Genomic DNA, 21,672 nt, shown 5'->3' with positions numbered 1-21,672 from the left:
ATTTGAACAAACTTGGGGGTGGAGAGCACCATAATAGCTTTTATAAGGCAACTATATACAGGGGCGAATGCAAGGATCAGATACGGGGCGGGAGGGGAATGCACTAAGCACTTTAGTGTGAGGAGGGGTGTGAGACAAGGGTGCGTCCTGGCTCCCTTCCTGTTCATATTATATATTAACGACCTGGGATGTACTTTAGAGGAAGAGTGCCAGTACCTCCCTCAAATCGGTAAGCAATCAATACCTGTGCTAATGTATGCAGATGATGCAGTTCTCATGGCACGCACCCCCGTGGGTATCCAGAGCCTAGTTGGTAGTTTCTCGAAATATATGTCCAAATTGGGTCTAAATGTTAACATTTCTAAAAGTTATGTGATGAAATGTGGGCCGGACAGCGCAAAATGCAGGCCTGTTACATTAGGCATGAAACACATTGAATACTGTAGCACTTTCTCCTATTTAGGGATCCGTTTTGATCGAAGGGGGACCTGGACCCAGGCGATTAAGACCAGGGGGCTGTTGTTTTTAAAAGCTGTTGCAGCACTTTCAAATTTTAGCAGGAAGCTTGGAAAACGGGATCCAGGTGTTTTAATAAAGATATATAAGGCTAAATGTATTTCTATAGCCACCTATGGGGCAGGCATCTGGGGCTATGAGGATGTTAACCAACTACAAATTATTGAGAATAAGTTCTTAAGATTCTTACTCATTGTCCCTGATAGTACTGCCACTTTTATTTGCCACACTGAATTAGGCACGACTTATATAGCTGATATATGCAAAATTCAACCCATACTTTTGTGGCACAGGATCTGGACCTCGGTACAGCTGGAGCTAAACAGACAGATACTAAGGGATTGTGGTAGTCTGGATGGGGCTTTGAGCATTAGATGGCTTGAGTATATTAAAACTTTTCTGTGTAATCTTGGCCACCCTGAATACTATTCGTAGACTTTAAGTTTAAGAGAGGTCCAGAGGAAAGACCTTAAAATTACCTGTCTAAGTTACCTGGAAGATAAGAGAAGAAATGTGGAATTACAGAAAATAACTGTTCAAGCTCACCAGCTAATAGTCCCGTCTGCTAGAGTCCAGCCTTATTTAGAGCTGCTAACAAAAGAACATGATAGATTTTTGCTGACGCGACTGAGACTGGGTATTTTCCATAGGCTTGTCACTTTTCCGGTCCGGAATGATTGGACAAGAGAGCTATGTAAATGTCCATGTGACGATGTGTCCGCCCAATCGACCATACATGTATTATTCTTTGTAAATTTTACTCTCTCAATAGAAAAAGGTGGATCCTGCCGATCTTAAGGCATAGTGGCCTAAGACAATGCCTTCCTGCTTTTCTGGTTTTACAAATATTAGAACAGATAATTGTATCAGTTTTAATATTTTTAAAGAATGTTTTAAAATGCAAAAATTCGATCATGATGTAATCAAATTTTAAAGCTTATTGACCCCAGCTGTGTACTAATTCTTTTTTTTTTCTATTATGAATTTTTATCTATTGTGTATGTACATTCGATGGTATGTCTTTTACTGTGCTTTTATGATTATCGTGTTTATAATCGAATAAAGCTGACAGAATTGCATTGAAGCATGTTGACTCACATTGCAATGTATCCGAATATGTAAAAGCGAAAATCCATTGAGAGAGTGGAGGAACCTGGAAAGATACAAGGAAACAACCGTGCATTGCCATATTATGAAATAACCACAAAAGCACACCATGAGGCAGCACTGTACAATTTGCATTACGAACAAAACAGGCAAACACCATCAACATGGACAGCAGGTGGACTGGAGCACACAACTGCACCTCCAAACACAGTTTAACCCTTAGCATCCTGGTAAATGCAGTTCGGTTGAAAAGCTTACTTCTGTTACCGTTGTCGTGTGTCACCAAGGTTGGTGCAGGTCAGTCCTGTGAATCTCTAGACACATGTGTGTCGTGTTATCCTCCTACATCATCAGGGGTAAGATACACTGTGATCGGTGTCTGCTGAGGAAGCTGCCACAACCTACTCGGGTCTCTGTACCTCTCCCTGCACAACTCATGTGAAACACCTCAGTCACATGACAAGTAAGTATCATGACTGGGGGGCGTGGCTTGGCGCCCGCGAGTGATGGCGGCGCTCGAGTGAGGCTCCGGGACGGCACCGAGAGACAAGCCGGTTCCTGCTTATTAACCCTGGAGATGGACACCTGAAGATGCGTCGGAACATGCCCTGACTCCACTCGATATCGGTGGAAGTCTTTTCATGCTTCCGCGACGCTACAATCAACGCTTGTGAGTTCTGACAGGATTTTTACGGTGGCGGGCGCCATCTTAGATTCTCTGAATGACGCGCGTTGTGCTGCGGATCCCGCATCATTAGTTCAGCGATATGAGTTTACAACACCATATACTCATATACTCCTAGTGGGCTCATAATCTGCCCTCGTGACTGTTTCTCCCTCTTCACATCGAACTTTTGCATTGTTACGTTCTTTTTGAAGCACTAGTCATTTATACAGCGTAACACCAATGTCCCTTTATGAAGCGCTCTCCCTTTCTATGACTGCTATGAGCCGTTTATCTAGTCATGTCTCCATCAACGCCCTCTGTGGACTAATCTCTGACCTCCCTGCGACTGATGAATTTTTTTTTCAATGCAGCGCGCCTGGTTGCTTCTCTGCTGTTACGGCTACTATTTATTGCAGGCTTCTACGAGAGCGCCTTGGCGACTGTACACACTTGAGTAATATGGAGATGGCTGCATCCCCTTCATAACGTATTCAATTACCCTCGTATACCTGTTGTGCTATATTTTGTGCTGTCTGCGTTTTAGCTCCCTGTACTTCTACTGGGTCCACCATTCCACGGCTTCGCTACATGGGTAGACTCAAGTCATTGTCGCGCCTGCCTCGTTCGACCAAACCTCAAATTGTGAAGAACTCCAAGGTTTTTTCTGCTTTTTCGTAATTGGAAGACTCTCTTAACACATCTGGCTCAGATACGCCAATGGATCCTTCCAGGTACGCGCAGGATAATTCTAAATCCAAAACGAAGAGGCTTAAGTCGAACTCCCTCTCACCCCCAAAGCATCTGGGGCCAGTATCCATGGAATTATTGTTAGAAGAAATAAGATCCTTACGTCCTTTTATGGAAGAGACTAATATTAAGCTCCAGGTCATTACAGATAATTGGTCGCAAATAGAAACGAGGGTAACATCGATTGAAAAATCTGTTCAGTCGTTCCAAGAGACATCCTCTGTTGTCTCAAACCTGAAATCTCAAGTTTCGGATCTTCAGCAGCAAGTGGAGCAGTTGGAAAACAGAAGCAGACGCAACAATCTTCGTATTTATGGCCTGGTTGAAGGACTCGAGGGGTCTGACCCAATCATTTTCTTCAAGTCGTTCCTCCCCAAGCTCCTGCATTTGCCACAGGACAAGGCCCTCAACATTCAACGTGCCCATAGACTGGGTCGACCACCTTCCTCTGCTTCTTCCTCACAGAGACCCAGAGGGGTCATCCTCTATTTTTTGGAATACACAGATCTCCTGATGGTGTTGACAGCGGCTAAATCTTCTCCGAATCTGACTTGGTCTGGTTCGTCCCTGTTCTTTGCACAGGATTATGCTAAGGCCACTGCCAACCGTCGTAAGGTTTTCCTGAGCTTCAGAAACGATCTACGTGCATTGGGAGCGCGATATGGCCTTTACCATCCGTGTCTTTTCAAAGTTACTTATAACAATAAGACTACCACCTATGAAGATCCAGTGCGCTTACAAAGCTTCATCAATGCGCACAAATCATCTGCCATGGATGCCTCTGGACCATCCTCCTCTGCTCCTGGTTGACTAGTGCTTTTATGATTCTCTTGTTTGCAGTTAACCTGAGTTCTTCTGATATTCTCCGGATATTCACTTTGCCAATTCTTCACTGTTTATGCATGCTGGTTGTCCCTTATTCTACTTGTTTGTCACGGTTTCATCATAATCTCCCGATATGTCTTAATCCTTTGTTCTCCCTTTTCGTCCTACAGGAACTTTTGTTTCGTGTTTGATGATGTCTCCCGGTCCCTGCCTCATTACTCCTGGATGTGCCGCCTCACCCATGTGGTTCACCCATGTGGTTCCTTCCCTCCTCCACCCTCTCTCGCATCCTTCCTCTATAGGTATGTTCCCTCTCTATTCCCTTATTTGTCTTCCCTGTGCATCCGATGATTTTTCCTTCGATTCCTCCCTCTTTCCTTTTTCCTTGTTCTTATTTTTGTCCACATGTTTATATCTTGTCTTCCTACCTCTGGTTGGAATCTTTTGCTTGTGTAAGAGTTGCATTCCCTGTTCTTCTCGGTACATTTGTCTCTCAACTTCTTTCTTATTTCTGGCTTTCTGTTTCAACTTTGACACTGTCGCCTTTTATTCTTCCTTTCTTGCTAGTGCTCGCGCTTTCGTTTACCTGCTTCTTTTCTTTTATTTCAGTGTGTCTCCACTGGTTTTTCTTCTCTCTTTGTGTCTTCTCTCCTTTTCATGGGTTTTTCTTTCATTAGTCATGTTTTCCACATTTTTTGTGGATAAGTTACTGTTATGTCACTGAATTTATTGTCATGGAATGTGAAGGGTATTAATTCCCCGGTTAAGCGTCAACGGATCTTATCACACCTAGCCAAATTGAACGTTGATATTGCATTCCTCCAAGAAACGCATTTAACTGATGTAGAATCTGTTAAGCTTAAACGTGGATGGGTGGGTGAACTGTTTTATTCGCAGGGTGATGGCAAACGAAATGGTGTGGCAATCCTTTGTCGCAAGTCTCTCCCCTTTCAGGTTCTTGCCCATGAATCGGATGCTTCTGGTCGATGGGTTTATGTCAAGCTATCACTCAGAGGTGTTCCAATCTCTCTCCTTAATGTTTATGGCCCAACCACGGGTGAACCTTTTTTTTGGGCTCATTTCTCTCCACTCTTAACTAAATTTATGGACCACAATTTTATTCTGGCGGGGGATTGTAATCAACCTCTCGATCCCTTTATTGATAGGACATCCTTGGCCCCCTATATTCCCAACAAACCTCATAAGCTGTTTAGCCATGCTATTTCGCAACATAGGCTAGTAGACTCTTGGCGCCTTTGTAATCCAACACTACGGGAGTACACTTTTTATTCTCCCTGTCACCACTCCCAGTCACGACTTGACTATATCTTTATCTCCCACAACCTCGCTCAATCACTTTTACACTCCGAGATAGGCTCAATACTGCTTTCTGATCATGCTCCTGTTCTTACAAGTGTTGATGTATTTCCTAATATAGCTGGCCCTAGAAGATGGCGATTTAACAACTCCTTCCTTGCCGATCCCAAGTTTACAGCCACCTTCACTTCCTTTTTTGATGAATTTTTTCTGATTAATGATGATGCCACTCTCCCTGACCATACTATTTGGGATGCTTTTAAAGCAGCAGCACGTGACTTTATTATTAGTTACGTTGCGGACAAACGCAAGACTGCACGAAGGTTCACCAAAAATCTCCTTTCTGACATTAAGAAATTGGAACATGCATATTTCACCTTTCATTCTGCTGATAGCTTGACAACTCTTGTTGCTGCAAAAATGAAATTTAATGAGAAGTCTACGGAAGATGCCTCCTTGTACTTGTTGAAGTCTACTGCTAAATTTTATGGGGGTAGGAACAAAGCAGGAAAGCTCTTAGCTAATTATTTGAAGATTAAGCATAATAAGTTAAATATTGAATCTGTATAGGACTCTGATGATACCTTGAAACACACGGATGTTGATATTCTTGCTGCTTTTTCACGTTTTTATGAGACTTTGTATACATCTGAATCTCAACCCTCCCCCAGCTCCCTTGCCCGTTTTTTCTCCACCATTCACACACCACCCAACTTCCCCCTTGACCTTTCCTCGTTAGAATCTGACGTCACACAAAAGGAATTACTCACTGCATTGCAACATCTCATACCCAATAAGGCTCCTGGCCCCGACGGTTTTACCGTCGATTCTACCTTCACTTTTCTAAGTTGTTGATTCCACGACTGCACTCCCTTCTTCATTCTTTTATTGCCCATGGTGCCTCTTCAGGGATGTTTTCGGATGCCCATATTTGCCTGATTCCTAAGCCTGGGAAGGACGTAAAATATTGCAAAAATTACAGGCCCATATCCTTAGTCAATATTGACTACAAACTTTTCGCTAAAGCATTGGCGATCCGGTAGGACCACCTTCTCCCCGATCTTTTAGGTGAAGAGCAATCTGGGTTTGTCAAGGGCCGACATATTACAGACAACACTAGACTTTTATTCAACATCCTGTCAAAATCCCCCCATTGCCAGCACTCACTTGCAGCGATTGCCCTTGACGCCGAAAAGGCGTTTGATCGGGTCGAGTGGCGCTATCTCTTTCACACCCTTACTTGGTTTGGTTTCGGCCCTAGATTCCTTTCTTTAGTTTCCCTGTTATACTCACATCCCAGAGCTGCAGTATTTGCGAATGGTCAAATTTCCTCTTATTTTGATTTAGGCAGAGGCGTTCGCCAGGGTTGCCCTTTGTCCCCCTTTCTCTTCAACCTTGCTTTAGAGCCTTTTCTGTCCAGATTGCGTCAGAATCCTGCCATCCATGGTTTCCAGGTTGCAGACTTTCATATTAAACTCGCTGCTTATGCAGATGATATTTTACTTTTTCTTTCCAACCCTGCAGAATCTATCCCTGCTTTTCTGGATGAAGTCCGAAATTATTCCTCTATCTCTGGGTATAAGCTTAATCATGACAAATGTGAGATTCTTCCCCTGACCAAATTTACTTTCAAACAAGAATTTAGTGACTCTCAGTTTACTTGGTGTCCTTCCCATATTAAATATTTGGGTTTATATATCACTTCCTCCATTCCAGACACTGTCTCTTTATGCATGTCCAAATGCGCACAAAAGATTGCAGATCTCACTGCAAGGTGGCATCCTTTATACCTATCCTGGTGGGGTTGTCTCGACACTATTAAAATGATGATCTCTCCTATTATTCTCTATACGCTTTCTAATATTCCCGTACCCATCCCAACAAAATTCTTTACAAAGATCAACTCAACGTTATCCTCATTTTTATGGAACTCCAAAAAATCCAGAATGTCTCTTGCCAGACTTATCCGTCATGCCTCTGAGGGTGGTGTCAACTTTCCTGACTTCTCTGCATATCAGAAGGCCTTTTTATTACGTCAAGCTTCCCTCTGGCTACAAGACCCCATTTCCCCTTGTCCTCTGTGGACTAAGGTTGAACGTACTCTCCTCTCTCCGTTTTCTTTTGCAGAATATCTTGCTTTTTCCCGTAAACCCTCTTTGATTCCTACTTCTAATCACAAGTATACCCTTAAGCTTTTACTGTCTGCTGCCCCAGGTCCCCCTACGACTGTCGCTGATTTCCTCTCTTCCATCATTTGGCATAATAAATATCTCTTAATTGGTCGTAAGCCCTTTTATTGGAAATCTTGGAGAATCCGAGGTTTGGTTTGGATCTCGCAGCTCTTCTCTGGTTCCACCTTTCTCTCTTTTCCTAATCTCCGTTCTTCCTTTGGCTTACCCCTATCCTTTATCTCCAAATATCTTCTACTTAAAGCTGCTGTTCTGGAGGTCCATGAGCGGCTCTCGGTGTCTCCTCCTTCCCCTATTCCGCACATCCCTATTTTTCAACTTCATTCTCTCCTGCGTAATACCCCCAAAGCGTCTGTACTGCTCGATTTTCCCGGCTCTCTTGTGATTAAGGGGAACTAATGTGACTTCAGTCTCTTTCCATCCAAGTCTAAGGGTTAGAGTAGTGTATAGAGCCTATTTATTAGGCACTTCGACATGATCCTGTGTTCTTCCCCATAGATCAGGGTTTGCACATATATCCTAGAGGATAGATTCGTTAGTATTAGGGGTAATCTGTTCTATAGTGAGGGTATTTCATGGAGCCGTGTTGAATCCAGGCCTGGTAGGCCTTAAACGGGAGAGACTCCATCTTTCTTTCCGCTCCGGCAGCTTGGAAAGTTTCTAGGTCGAGGGTGATGTTTTAGTTATGAGGTGTTATTCGCTTGGAGAGAACCGGTTCAGGCCGGCCCTTATCGAAGGATTGTATTTTTCTTCATGCCGAAGACACTACATCAGGCCGGCCGGCTGGGAACGTGTCCTTGGTACGGGGAGGTACAAGAATTTGGTGGGCGGCAGGTTACGGGCTGGAATTTTCCATGAGAAAATGCACCTCTATATTAGTGAAAGTCTGAGGCAGATACTGGCACTTGCTTTTAGTCCGTAGGCGGCACCTGGCCGTTAGCAGTAAAGCTACTACTTATTCCAGGGAAGACAGATGACAAACTTGAAGGTGGAGAAAAACCGAGAGATAGATATTCTTCTAACAGAATAGCCAAAGAGAAAAGAGAGTAGCCGATGAGGAAGAGGTCCCAGTGACTCGGAGAAGGAGAAGGGAGTAGATCCGTGACTGCGGAGGTGTGACTTCCAGGCGAAGCCGAGGCACAGACGAGAAGGGAACCTAGATGACCATTGAGTGCAGGCTACATACGACCAAGGTGATGTCAACCCCTTTATTATTAGAGTGTACAACTTAATCTTTCACTTTTCTTTGCAGGTCATATGTGATATGTATTATGTTCTGTGAGCGTGTATGTAGTGACTAAATAAAGTATCCAGTTTGTAGTGAATCAACATGTGCTGCGTGTTCTTGTATAAGAGGGTAGCCTATTCTTCTAGTCAGCTGTGACTTGACATGAACAGATGTTAATCCTGATCAGGTAGGTGGTAGCTGAATAAGGGAGAAAGGAGCCCCTCGAACTGGGGAACAGGTTGTGCTCAACTAGTAGTCTTTGTGTGATCTGATACATAGTAACACTGATTCCCTTGTTGTATGTCGTGGTAATTATAGGATGAACTCGTGCTAAGGCTGCCGTCTGGGCAGGAAGTCCTGGGTCCGTTTGGGACCGCGAGGCTGAGGCTGCCGTCTGGGTAGGAAGTCCTGGGTCCGTTTGGGACCGCGAGGCTAAGGCTGCCGTCTGGGCAGGAAGTCCTGGGTCCGTTTGGGACCGCGAGGCTGAGGCTGCCGTCTGGGTAGGAAGTCCTGGGTCCGTTTGGGACTGCGAGGCTGAGGCTGCCGTCTGGGTAGGAAGGCCTGGGTCCATTTGGGACCGCGAGGCTGAGGCTGCCGTCTGGGCAGGAAGTCCTGGGTCCGTTTGGGACCGCGAGGCTGAGGCTGCCGTCTGGGTAGGAAGTCCTGGGTCCGTTTGGGACCGCGAGGCTGAGGCTGCCGTCTGGGTAGGAAGTCCTGGGTCCGTTTGGGACCGCGAGGCTGAGGCTGCCGTCTGGGTAGGAAGTCCTGGGTCCATTTGGGACCGCGAGGCCGCCACTTGTATTATAAGAGGTCTTGATATATGTATATATATATATATATACATATATATATGTATATATATATATATATATATATATAGTAGGAATTCCCTGTCCTTAGGTGGTATATATATATATATGTGGTTTCTTAGGTGTGGATGGGCCCTAGGGAGGGGGTAACGTTCTGGCTGGGTTAGAGAGGCTCTGTTGAGCGGGTTCTATCTGATCCGAAAACCCAAGCAGAACATTTGGCGTCACGAACCGTTTACGAAACCTGTGTGCGTTGTGGTTGTCTTGTGTTTGCTTTCGGCGCGTGCGTGGTTTTGTTTGCATTTTATTTTTGTATACTTGTGTGTATAGTTTTTATTTTTCTTCTTTCTTCTTTTTCTTCTTTTTCTTTTCCACAATGTTTTCTAGAAGATCTAAATCTACTTTTAAGTTGCCCGTTGATATTCCCGGATGGGATTCAACGCCTTATGAAGCCTTGGCCCGTGAGTGGGCTGATTCTACTGGTTTGAGTGAGAATTGGAATTCTTCTTTGGAGCTGGCGGAGCCGGCTAATGTGATTACTTGTTTGCAGAAGGCACCCGTTTCGAAGGGTGAGGAGATTCCCATTTTGGGGCGCAGAGGTTGGATTGTTCTGTCTGCGTATCGGATTCTACATGAGAGATTGTTGAAATTACAGATCTCTCTTAAAGATGTGGAAGCGCACTTTGTTGAGATTCAGAATTCTCATACTTTGTCGCGGTGTCAAAATAAGTTGCTTGCTGATAAGCTGGAGACTTACCAAACTATTGCCGAAAGGGCGGCTGTGCGAATTGCTCGTTATAAATACAAGAACAGGCGCGGTCGGGTTTCGACGCGAAAGGTGCGTCTGGTCGTGGCGAAAGCCGGACTGGATTGGAATCCTGATGAATGGGATGGTAATATCTGGAACTCGAGTGATTCTTGTTCCTCGGGTGAGGAGTCTGCCAAGCGCGAGTCTTCTCGTTCCCGTCATGATTGTAAGTCTGCTTCTTGCACCTCTGATGGTGCACCCCGTGATTACGCTCGTTCTTCGGGTGGGATCGATACCTCTTACACTGATTATCCCTCTACGAGTACTGATCGGGCTCCTTGTGATGCTCGTCCCGCGGTCTCTGCGCATCCAGTTTTTCGTCGGAAGTTGCAGCAGTCTCCCGCTGCTCCGCAGGGTATTTCTTTAGACTCTTTAGAGGACTTTACTCAACAAGAAATTAGTGATATTTTGCAGCGATTTCGGCAGCGAGCTGGTGAGACCTTGCTCACATGGATGGTGCGCCTTTATGAACTGGGCGCTGCTGGCATTATGTTAGATAATGGCGATTGTTTGAAGTTTTGTTCCTTGAGTTCGGATTCTACTGTACAGGATCATTTTCGTAACTATAATGGTGGTGGTCAAATTTCTTTACTTCAATTGGCGACTGAGGGTTGTAATCAAAAGTATCCTACTGAGTCTGATTGGCCTGTGAATGACAAACCGTGGTATACTTTGCGCGACGCTGCACAACGTCTCAAAGAGGAGGTGATGAAAACGGCAATTTTTTTGGGTACTGCTGACAGGTTGCTTGATGGTTTGTTGACATCTTCTGTGCGGAATCGCATTATTCGGTCTTCCCCTGTTGCCTATAAGCAGGTCATGATGACTTTATTGATTAATCAGACTGGTAATGTGTTATCTACGGTACTGGAGTCGGTACGCCAGCTCGGTGAGTTGGGTGAGTGGTTTAAACCTGAACGTCAGTCCCGGCCTGACACTCGTACTCCTGGTGAAAATAAACTTACTAGGCGTGATATCTTTTCTGGTCTTCTGGCTGATGGTGTGCGTAGGGAGGACATTGACGGTGAGACTACCGCTCGTTTGTGGGAGTTGTTTCGCAAATGTGGCTTGGATCGGAAGGAGGGTGCCCGGCGTGTTCGGACCACTGAGTGTGATCGTGGTGGTTCTGACGGAAGCGGTGATGACGACCGCCGTGGGCGCTCTGTTCGTCGTGATGATCGACGTTATGTACGTGATGTGTCCCCCCGTCGAGAGAGAGACAGGGAGAGAGAGGGGGAAAGAGAAAGGGGGAGAAATGATTATGTTTACAGCAGACGTAGAGATGATAGGGATCAATCCCCTGACTTGAGGAGGAGAGAGGATCGTCACAGTTTGGTCGATCGTAACCCGCAGTACAATGCTGAAGACTCGAGTCCGTTCCGTACGGGGAATGGATATGAACAGGAGGTACCGATACCTAAGAAACGTGAGAGCCTTTATCCTGATTTGTCCTGGTACACAGAATGCAGTAAGAATGACTAGGAAATAGGTCAAGCTCCGGTACACAGATGGGCTCACAGAGATAATAGACCCTATGTAGATATTGATATTTATTGGAGACATCGTAATATCCAAAGGGCCCGAGCATTGGTAGATACAGGAGCGGAGGCCACTCTTATTCATGGAAAATCAAAGAAGTTTACAGGTCAGCCTTTTACTATTACCGGATTAGGTGGAAAAGAAACCCCTGCAGTTCAAACTTTGCTTGAAATGAGAATAGGTAGAATCCCTAGAAAAGAATATTCTGTACTAGTGGTGCCACTCTTAGAATTCATAATTGGAATTGATATTTTGAAAGGAATGACGTTGCATCTAGATGATGGGTGTTACCAATTTGGAACCACGCATTATATATCGTCCAGGCCTATACGGGTTGGTCGTTTAAGAATGCCTCCCATACAAGTTCCCCAGGCGACAAAAGTGGTTTGTCAGAAGCAGTATCGTATTCCAGGTGGCCATGAGGAGATTAGTACCACTATTCAGGAGTTGGTGGATGCAGGTGTTATAACCCCGGTTACTTCTGCTTGGAATAATCCTGTTTGGCCTGTACGTAAGAGTGATAATTCTTGGCGCATGACTGTTGATTATCGAGAATTGAACAAACACACGCCCTCTTTGACTGTTGCAGTGCCGGATGTTATTACCCTAATTGAAAGAATCCAAAAGCATTCAGGTACATGGTATGCGTCCATTGATATTGCTAATGCTTTCTTTTCTATTCCAATTGCCCCTGAGTGTCAGGAACAGTTCAGTTTTACGTGGAACAGGCGTCAGATGACGTTTAGGAGTCTTCCTCAGGGCTATGTGCATAGTCCTACAATATGTCACCGGCTGGTGGCAGAGCATTTGGCTGAGGTACCGGTTCATTCCCAAATTCAGATATGTCATTATATTGATGATGTTTTGATCCAAGGCGATACACAGGAGGAAGTTCAGACCCAATTGGACAGGATCATTGAGTGCCTGCGTGGGAAAGGTTGGGAAATCAACCCAGATAAATTGCAAGGTCCGTCCCAGGCTGTAAAATTTTTGGGTATTAATTGGCATGAAGGGCACCGTGAAGTGATCCCTCAGGTTAAACAGAAGATTCTTGATTTTGCAGTTCCGAGGAATAGGAAAGAAGCCCAGAGCTTCATTGGCCTGTTTGGTTTTTGGCGCCAGCATATTCCTCATTTGAGTCAAATATTGGCCCCCTTGTACCGGGTCACGCGTAAAAAGAATGCATTTGAATGGGATAAACCACAGCAAGATGCGTTTAGTCTGGCAAAAGAAGCAATTCAACATGCTCTGGATTTATGGCCTGTACGTGATGGTGACGTGGATTTGAATGTGTCTGTACAGGGCCCTTATGCAAATTGGAGTTTGTGGCAGAAACAAGGCAGGAGTAGAGTACCGTTAGGTTTCTGGACCAAAAAGTTACCTGATGCTGGTGAGCGTTATACACCTTTTGAGAAACAGTTACTTGCATGTTATTGGGCTCTGGTGGATACCGAGCAATTGACTTTGGGACATGATATAGTTTTGCGACCTGAGATTCCTATCATGCAGTGGGTTATGAGTTCGCCGAAAACTCACCGAATTGGACATGCTCAAGAGGCGAGTGTGATTAAATGGAAATGGTATATACAAGACAGGGCACGTGTGGGCCCGAAAGGAGTTGCTTCTTTACATGAGCAGGTGGCGCGAGCGCCGTCGACTGAGACTGAGAGTGAATGTTCCGTACCTTTAGCACAGGAGTCTCCTGTCAAGTGGGGTAAGCCTTTTGATGATTTGTCCGCAGCGGACAGAAACCATGTTTGGTTCACGGATGGTTCAGCGAGGTTTATAGGGACGACACGGCACTGGAAGGCGGTGTCCTATAATCCGGTCACACAGAAATTGCTGAGCACAACTGGTGAAGGTAAAAGCAGCCAATTTGCCGAGCTTTACGCTGTTTATCAAGTTTTGAAACAAGAGTTACCTGGTACATGTCATATTTTCACTGATTCTTGGTCTACTGCCAATGGACTGGCTGTTTGGTTGCCGACTTGGCATTCCCATAATTGGAAGTTACATTCCAAAAAATTGTGGGGAAAAGAGTTATGGCAAGAGATTTGGGAGATGCTCCCACAGAGTACTGTTACAATCTTCCATGTGGATGCTCACACCCCGATAGATTCTCTTGACAAATTTTTTCATAACATTGCAGATGAGAAATCTAAAATTGCTGAGGCAGTGGTGGACAGGCAAGATTCTGACATTGCGGGATTGGCGAAATGGGCACACCAGAAGGCAGGACATTTTGGAGAGAAGGCCACTAACAGGTGGGCTGCTGATCGAGGAATTTATATTTCCCTAGATTTAATTAAAAATGTTATCTTACACTGTCCCGTTTGTCAGCATATCAGACAGCGTAAAGTGCCCCAAATTGTTAAAGGTCATTTACATCGCGGAAAACTGCCCGCTCAAATTTGGCAGATTGATTACATTGGTCCACTTCCTATGAGTAGGAATTGTCAATATGTTTGCACTATTGTTGATACATACAGTGGCCTGCTGGTAGCCCTTCCCTGTAAGCAAGCTACCCCATTGAATACCATTAAAACATTAGAATTGATTATGATGTATTATGGTGTGCCATTCCAAATTCAATCTGATAATGCATCCCATTTTCGTGGAAGATTGGTACAGGAATTCTGTGCGGAAAACAATATTGAATGGATATTCCATATACCCTACTATCCACAGGCCTCGGGCCTGGTGGAGAGATTGAATGGCCTGCTAAAGGACCAGCTGCGTAAGTTAACAAATGACAAGTATAAGAATTGGCGAGACTTTTTGCCTCAAGCGTTATTGATTTTGAATAACCGTCCTTTTCTAAATGCTGAATCCCCACTTATGCGTTTGTTTCCTCCGAATGTTGATGCTAAGCCCAATGAAATCAGAGAGACTGTGATGTACTGGGAAATTACTCCTGGAGCTTTGGCTCCATGTAGAGCGACCCCAGGGTCGCAGGTTTAGACTTGCATGCCATGGATGACACCGTTTTAAAAAGTAAGGATCGGGTCATCATTGCTACCGGTGTTGGTATTCATATACCACCTGGGAATTTCGGATTAATCGCCCCTAGATCGGGGCTGGCTGTAAAAGGCATTCAGGTGCTTGGAGGAATAATTGACAGCGATTATCAGGGAGAGATTAAGGTGCTCCTGCTGAATAGCAGTGAGGTTGACTTACTGATACACCGCACTGACCGAGTGGCTCAATTACTCATTATGCCTGTTTTCAGTGGTTCATTAATGAAAGGCACTGCCCCAACTTTGCTAACTGTACGAGGCCAGAAAGGTTTTGGCTCTACGGATAACCCTGGGGCTAGGGTTTGGGTGCAGTCGCCTAAGAATCCCCCTGAACAAGCAGAGGTTATTGCCACCGGTCAGGACAATACCATTTTGGTTATGAGACCAGGGAAAGATAGCTGGGAGGCGGTCCCGGCTGACAAATGTTATTTACGAGAATGATTAATGCCTGTATTTGATTCTCTTTCAGATCATTCTTTGGACTGTTGCTGCAGGATGTGTCGGTACTGGACTCCTTTTGGGATGGTACGACGAGAGAGGAGGGATCCCGTCAACCCGGGATGAACTGAGAACCCGAGTGTTGCGTTCCTTCACTGCGTGGGATTCATCATCGAACTTTTGGACATCGTTAGCCAAGAGGGTGACTGATGCCCCTCACTTCTGTTTGACACCGATGAGATCTGTACATGATATTCTGGCGACCTGTCTGGTTGCTGTCCCTGCCTCATTGGAAACCCTAATTCACATTTTTAATGTTTCAAAGGCTCGTCCCAATGTTCTCCTGGGTGATTTTGCTACCCATGTATATTGCCCCTTATGCACTGAACTGCCGAACGAGCCACCCCCCATCCAGTCCCAAATAGTTACCTATAATATCACACAAGGTGATTTATGCTTCTTTCTTACGTGTAATCCTAGTGCGATCTCTGAATGTCTACGCCTAAAACTAAAAGGCGCCACTTCATTTACAGCTCATGAACGGACTTTGTGCTTTCAAAGGACACCGACCACATGTGTTTCAGTTCAGAACAATATGACTTGCAATAGTTTGGTAGTTACCCCCAGTCATTATCGCACGATGTTACTACCTGCCGGATGGCTTTTCTCATGTGGTAATACTTCCTGGCCATATGTCCCTGCAAACATTTCCGGAGGCCCTTGTGCCATTACGAGACTCAGTTTGTTGATGTTTTCATCACATCCGAATGCCAACTCTCGTGTGATTCGAGATACTGTGATGTTACAGGAGGATTGTGACTCATCTTTGCATTTATATTCCAAGTCTGAATACCTTAGCCTAGCTATTTCAATTATTGGTGTTCCTGCTTTGGCAGTTTATAATGCCAAATCCATTGGGAAAATGGCCTGCTGGATGGTGAAATCCATTAATCATACTTCTACAGTCCTGTCCGACATGCTACTAGATGCCCAGGGTGAACGTAGGGCCATTTTGCAAAATAGAGCGGCCATTGATTATCTTTTGCTTAGACATGGACATGATTGCTCCGATTTTGAAGGTCTCTGTTGTTTCAACTTGTCCGATCATACACAATCCATTCGTGCACATATTGACAAGTTGCGTGACTTAACGGAAGAAGTTAGAAAACACGTTGACCAGGGCTGGTTTGACTGGCTCTTTAATTGGTTGCCTGACGTACACATGCTACGTCAAACATTAGGTGGTATTCTGATTGCTGTTGCTGTTTTGATTTCTATCTGTTGCTTTATTCAGTGTATTCCTTCACTACTTCAATTCTGTACACTCGGTACTAGACATAGATCAGTTAGCTTTGTTTCATATTATTCTTCCACAGATGTTAGCTCCATTTAATGAATGTATAATAGACTGAAGTCAAGGGTGAAATGTACTGCTCGATTTTCCCGGCTCTCTTGTGATTAAGGGGAACTAATGTGACTTCAGTCTCTTTCCATCCAAGTCTAAGGGTTAGAGTAGTGTATAGAGCCTATTTATTAGGCACTTCGACATGATCCTGTGTTCTTCCCCATAGATCAGGGTTTGCACATATATCCTAGAGGATAGATTCGTTAGTATTAGGGGTAATCTGTTCTATAGTGAGGGTATTTCATGGAGCCGTGTTGAATCCAGGCCTGGTAGGCCTTAAACGGGAGAGACTCCATCTTTCTTTCCGCTCCGCAGCTTGGAAAGTTTCTAGGTCGAGGGTGATGTTTTAGTTATGAGGTGTTATTCGCTTGGAGAGAACCGGTTCAGGCCGGCCCTTATCGAAGGATTGTATTTTTCTTCATGCCGAAGACACTACATCAGGCCGGCCGGCTGGGAACGTGTCCTTGGTACGGGGAGGTACAAGAATTTGGTGGGCGGCAGGTTACGGGCTGGAATTTTCCATGAGAAAATGCACCTCTATATTAGTGAAAGTCTGAGGCAGATACTGGCACTTGCTTTTAGTCCGTAGGCGGCACCTGGCCGTTAGCAGTAAAGCTACTACTTATTCCAGGGAAGACAGATGACAAACTTGAAGGTGGAGAAAAACCGAGAGAGATATTCTTCTAACAGAATAGCCAAAGAGAAAAGAGAGTAGCCGATGAGGAAGAGGTCCCAGTGACTCGGAGAAGGAGAAGGGAGTAGATCCGTGACTGCGGAGGTGTGACTTCCAGGCGAAGCCGAGGCACAGACGAGAAGGGAACCTAGATGACCATTGAGTGCAGGCTACATACGACCAAGGTGATGTCAACCCCTTTATTATTAGAGTGTACAACTTAATCTTTCACTTTTCTTTGCAGGTCATATGTGATATGTATTATGTTCTGTGAGCGTGTATGTAGTGACTAAATAAAGTATCCAGTTTGTAGTGAATCAACATGTGCTGCGTGTTCTTGTATAAGAGGGTAGCCTATTCTTCTAGTCAGCTGTGACTTGACATGAACAGATGTTAATCCTGATCAGGTAGGTGGTAGCTGAATAAGGGAGAAAGGAGCCCCTCGAACTGGGGAACAGGTTGTGCTCAACTAGTAGTCTTTGTGTGATCTGATACATAGTAACACTGATTCCCTTGTTGTATGTCGTGGTAATTATAGGATGAACTCGTGCTAAGGCTGCCGTCTGGGCAGGAAGTCCTGGGTCCGTTTGGGACCGCGAGGCTGAGGCTGCCGTCTGGGTAGGAAGTCCTGGGTCCGTTTGGGACCGCGAGGCTAAGGCTGCCGTCTGGGCAGGAAGTCCTGGGTCCGTTTGGGACCGCGAGGCTGAGGCTGCCGTCTGGGTAGGAAGTCCTGGGTCCGTTTGGGACCGCGAGGCTGAGGCTGCCGTCTGGGTAGGAAGTCCTGGGTCCATTTGGGACCGCGAGGCTGAGGCTGCCGTCTGGGCAGGAAGTCCTGGGTCCGTTTGGGACCGCGAGGCTGAGGCTGCCGTCTGGGTAGGAAGTCCTGGGTCCGTTTGGGACCGCGAGGCTGAGGCTGCCGTCTGGGTAGGAAGTCCTGGGTCCGTTTGGGACCGCGAGGCTGAGGCTGCCGTCTGGGTAAGAAGTCCTGGGTCCATTTGGGACCGCGAGGCCGCCACTTGTATTATAAGAGGTCTTGATATATGTATATATATATATATATATATACATATATATATGTATATATATATATATATATATATATAGTAGGAATTCCCTGTCCTTAGGTGGTATATATATATATATGTGGTTTCTTAGGTGTGGATGGGCCCTAGGGAGGGGGTAACGTTCTGGCTGGGTTAGAGAGGCTCTGTTGAGCGGGTTCTATCTGATCCGAAAACCCAAGCAGAACAGCGTCGCTCATCTATAAATACCTTCACACGCATGAGTCACTCAGACCTAAATCCAAGGTTGAACTTCAGTGGGAAACTGATCTCGAAACAGATTAGCCGATAGCTCTATGGGATAAAATCTGGGCATAGCTACGCAAAACTTCCAGAGCGGCTTCCTTGACACAATCCTTATTTTTTATTTACAACAGATTACTTCACACTCCTTCTACATTAAACAGACGATTTCCTAATACCCCAGACAAATGCTGGTCGTGTGACTCTCCCAATGCTACCTTACTTCACATGATATTTCTTTGTAAACATGTGCATGACTTCTGGTTACAGGTGTGGGACCAAGTCAATGTTATTTTTCATACCTGTATTTCTTTTTCCCTCACTCACCTTTTCTTGGGTAGTCTATCCCCTAGCTGGGATAATGTAGATATGTATGTTCGCATTGTTGATTTGTTATTGGCTGTTGCCTTTCAGCAGATTACTGTCAATTGGAAAAATACGTCCAATATTTCTTTCAAAGCGTGGTGGTACAATGTCTGTCACAATCATAGACTCGATAATGCCTTTGTTTTTCCTGTTCAATTAGCAACTAGACGTGCGGACCTATGGCTTCCCATTACGCTATATTTGGATAATTGTGTTGCCCGTTCCTCTCGTCCATCACCTGTTCAACAAGAAGTTCCTAAACCCCCATGATACCCTTTCCACGTCCAAAATTTTCCAACATACTGTTTTGTTTTCACTCTTTTTGTAGTTAGCTGTTTAGCTTATGATTGATGTAATTTCTTTGCTTCTTTTCAAATGCCCATGATCATTGTTTTGTTGTATACTCTCTCTTACATATTGTATTTTGCAACTCCCTCCCTCCCCTCTCCACCCCTCTTCCCTCTCCCCTCCCCTTCCTAGCTGATATTCTGTATTGCATTTTCATTCTTTATTGCCTAATAAAATTCTTTTAAACTCAAAAAGTAAGCATCATGACTGAACTGCGTTTACCAGAATGCCGAGGGGTGAACAGTGCTGGGAGGTGTAGCAGTGTGCTCCCATCCCCCTAATAACATCATCATGGACATGACGGAAGTTGTCAAAGATCATGCAGGGCAGAACAATGAAATCCTTAGCAATGTCCCCACAAGAGCCAGCATCACAACACATCCTGTCATGTGGACGATGGTGACATTGTCGCATTCACACACTCCAGTACTGTTGCCCAGAGATTTTCAAGTGACATGTACGATCTATGCTTGTTTACCCACATGAACACCAGTCCCTTACAACATACCCACGCTAAATCTGTTTTACGACCGAAGTTATCTTCTCCTGAATGGGCACAACTGCTGCAGTCACAGGGCAGGCATCGCGTATATAGATACTGTTGCACACCATGTTCCTTGCTGTAGCAATGTTCTCCTTACTCCCCCATATGTGATTGTGGATAGTCATTTGTGGCCTCACATTCCCACAGCCAAAGCAGACTTCAATAAGGGTGCAGGCACAATGGGCTTCTGTTTCAACAAGTAGGCGCTCACACACCAGCTCTGAGAATTCCAGGTGCCTTGACCGTTCCGCGCGATTCAATCACTGCTGAACACTGCACTCCCACTTTTTTCCGGGGGATTGACACAAAAATCATCGAAAGCCTCTGATACTGAAGACTGTTGCACACTTTTTTCAAACTCGTTTCATGCTATTTTTGAAGTACTACCGGGTGTCATTCCTCCAATTTTGAGCCTACATTTAGCAGTTTGATCTCACTACTTGTGGCTGTACAGCTGAGCGCTGGTTCTAGGAGTGCTCTCACGCCATGTCTGCCCTTCCTGTGGTCCAGGTGAACCCCGGTCAGTTGCAACTGTACTGTGACTGCATGCAGCTTCTCTTTGGATGTGTCCCATTAGCTGTGCTATGCATCAGTTATAGGCTAACCTTCCGCTATGCCTATTTCACCTGCGTGCAACCTGTGTTCTACTGCCGACGATGCACCTTTCAGTGGTCCATGGATGTCTGCCTTTCCAACACATCCCTTGCTGCCCTGGATCATGAGCTGTGGGTGAGTCCTTTGTTGTTCCACGATCAGAACTGCTCTGGTGATACACGTTTGTGGGATGCCTTTCAATGTGTCAGACAGGCTGCCAGCTGTGCCTGTGCGTTTGCGCAGGGGCTCCTGTGCCATGCCTACATTGAACCTCTCCTAGGTTGCCATGGGATGCTCCGTTCATCCTCGTGGTGCGTGGAGCACATCTGTTCCTTCATACTGCTGGATTGGATGGCGGTCCTTTTTGCTGAAGATGATTTGGAATGTCTTTTGGAACTAATTGCCTTCGTAACTACTTAACAGCAACAGGAACTGTTGGTGACTAATTCAATGTCCTTTTACCTTTTTCACGCCTACTAACAGGAATTGTCATTCAGCTCTCTGACTTTTGCCCTGTCTGCATCTGCTTTGACTCTGCTGACCTCTGCGGTCTGTTTCGCTTGGTACCATAGACCTGAGCAAGGGGAGCCTGTCATCTGACAGTCATGGACATTGTCAACTGGCATGAGCCCGGCTTCCATCATGCTGCTGTAGCGCACAACATGTTCATAGCATAGTCGTTCTGCAAGTACATTAGTATTTGTCTGTCACATGAGAAGTGTCTGCAGAGCTTGTTCTCTGCGCGGTCCAGGAGTACTGCCTAAACATTCTGTCCGTGGTCGGAGGACATTGTCCGTTGCCATTCTGTTCTGGTCAGGCCTTAGCACCCCCACTCAACAAAGTGTCACAGCTGCTAGAGGACACAGGTGCCTTTTAGATGTCATGGGGAGGCGAGCTAGTTGCCCCACACTTGGAGAGTGATTCATCCAGTGATGAGAGAGACACAGCACATGGGATGTACATTTCACCATGGCTGAGGAATGGGTCGGCTGACAAACCCCTTAGACCTGGGACATCTCATACAACTCCTCCCAGCAAGGAGTGGGGAGATATGGTTGTGGGTCTTTGTCCAGAGAGATTATTTTATGACATCTTGCTTCATGTGATATGGATGTGTCACAATGGAAACTGTATATGTACTCATGCATTCTCAACTTCTTGTGGCACGTATATTGCCTGTTTTGACACTGTAGTAAGAAAAGCGCATTTCAAAGCGTTTCTTGTCTTTAAC

The sequence above is a fragment of the Triturus cristatus genome, chromosome 11 (genome assembly GCF_964204655.1).
Source record: "Triturus cristatus chromosome 11, aTriCri1.1, whole genome shotgun sequence".
NCBI lineage: Eukaryota > Metazoa > Chordata > Amphibia > Caudata > Salamandridae > Triturus > Triturus cristatus.
Note: the sequence above shows the minus strand (reverse complement) of the source record.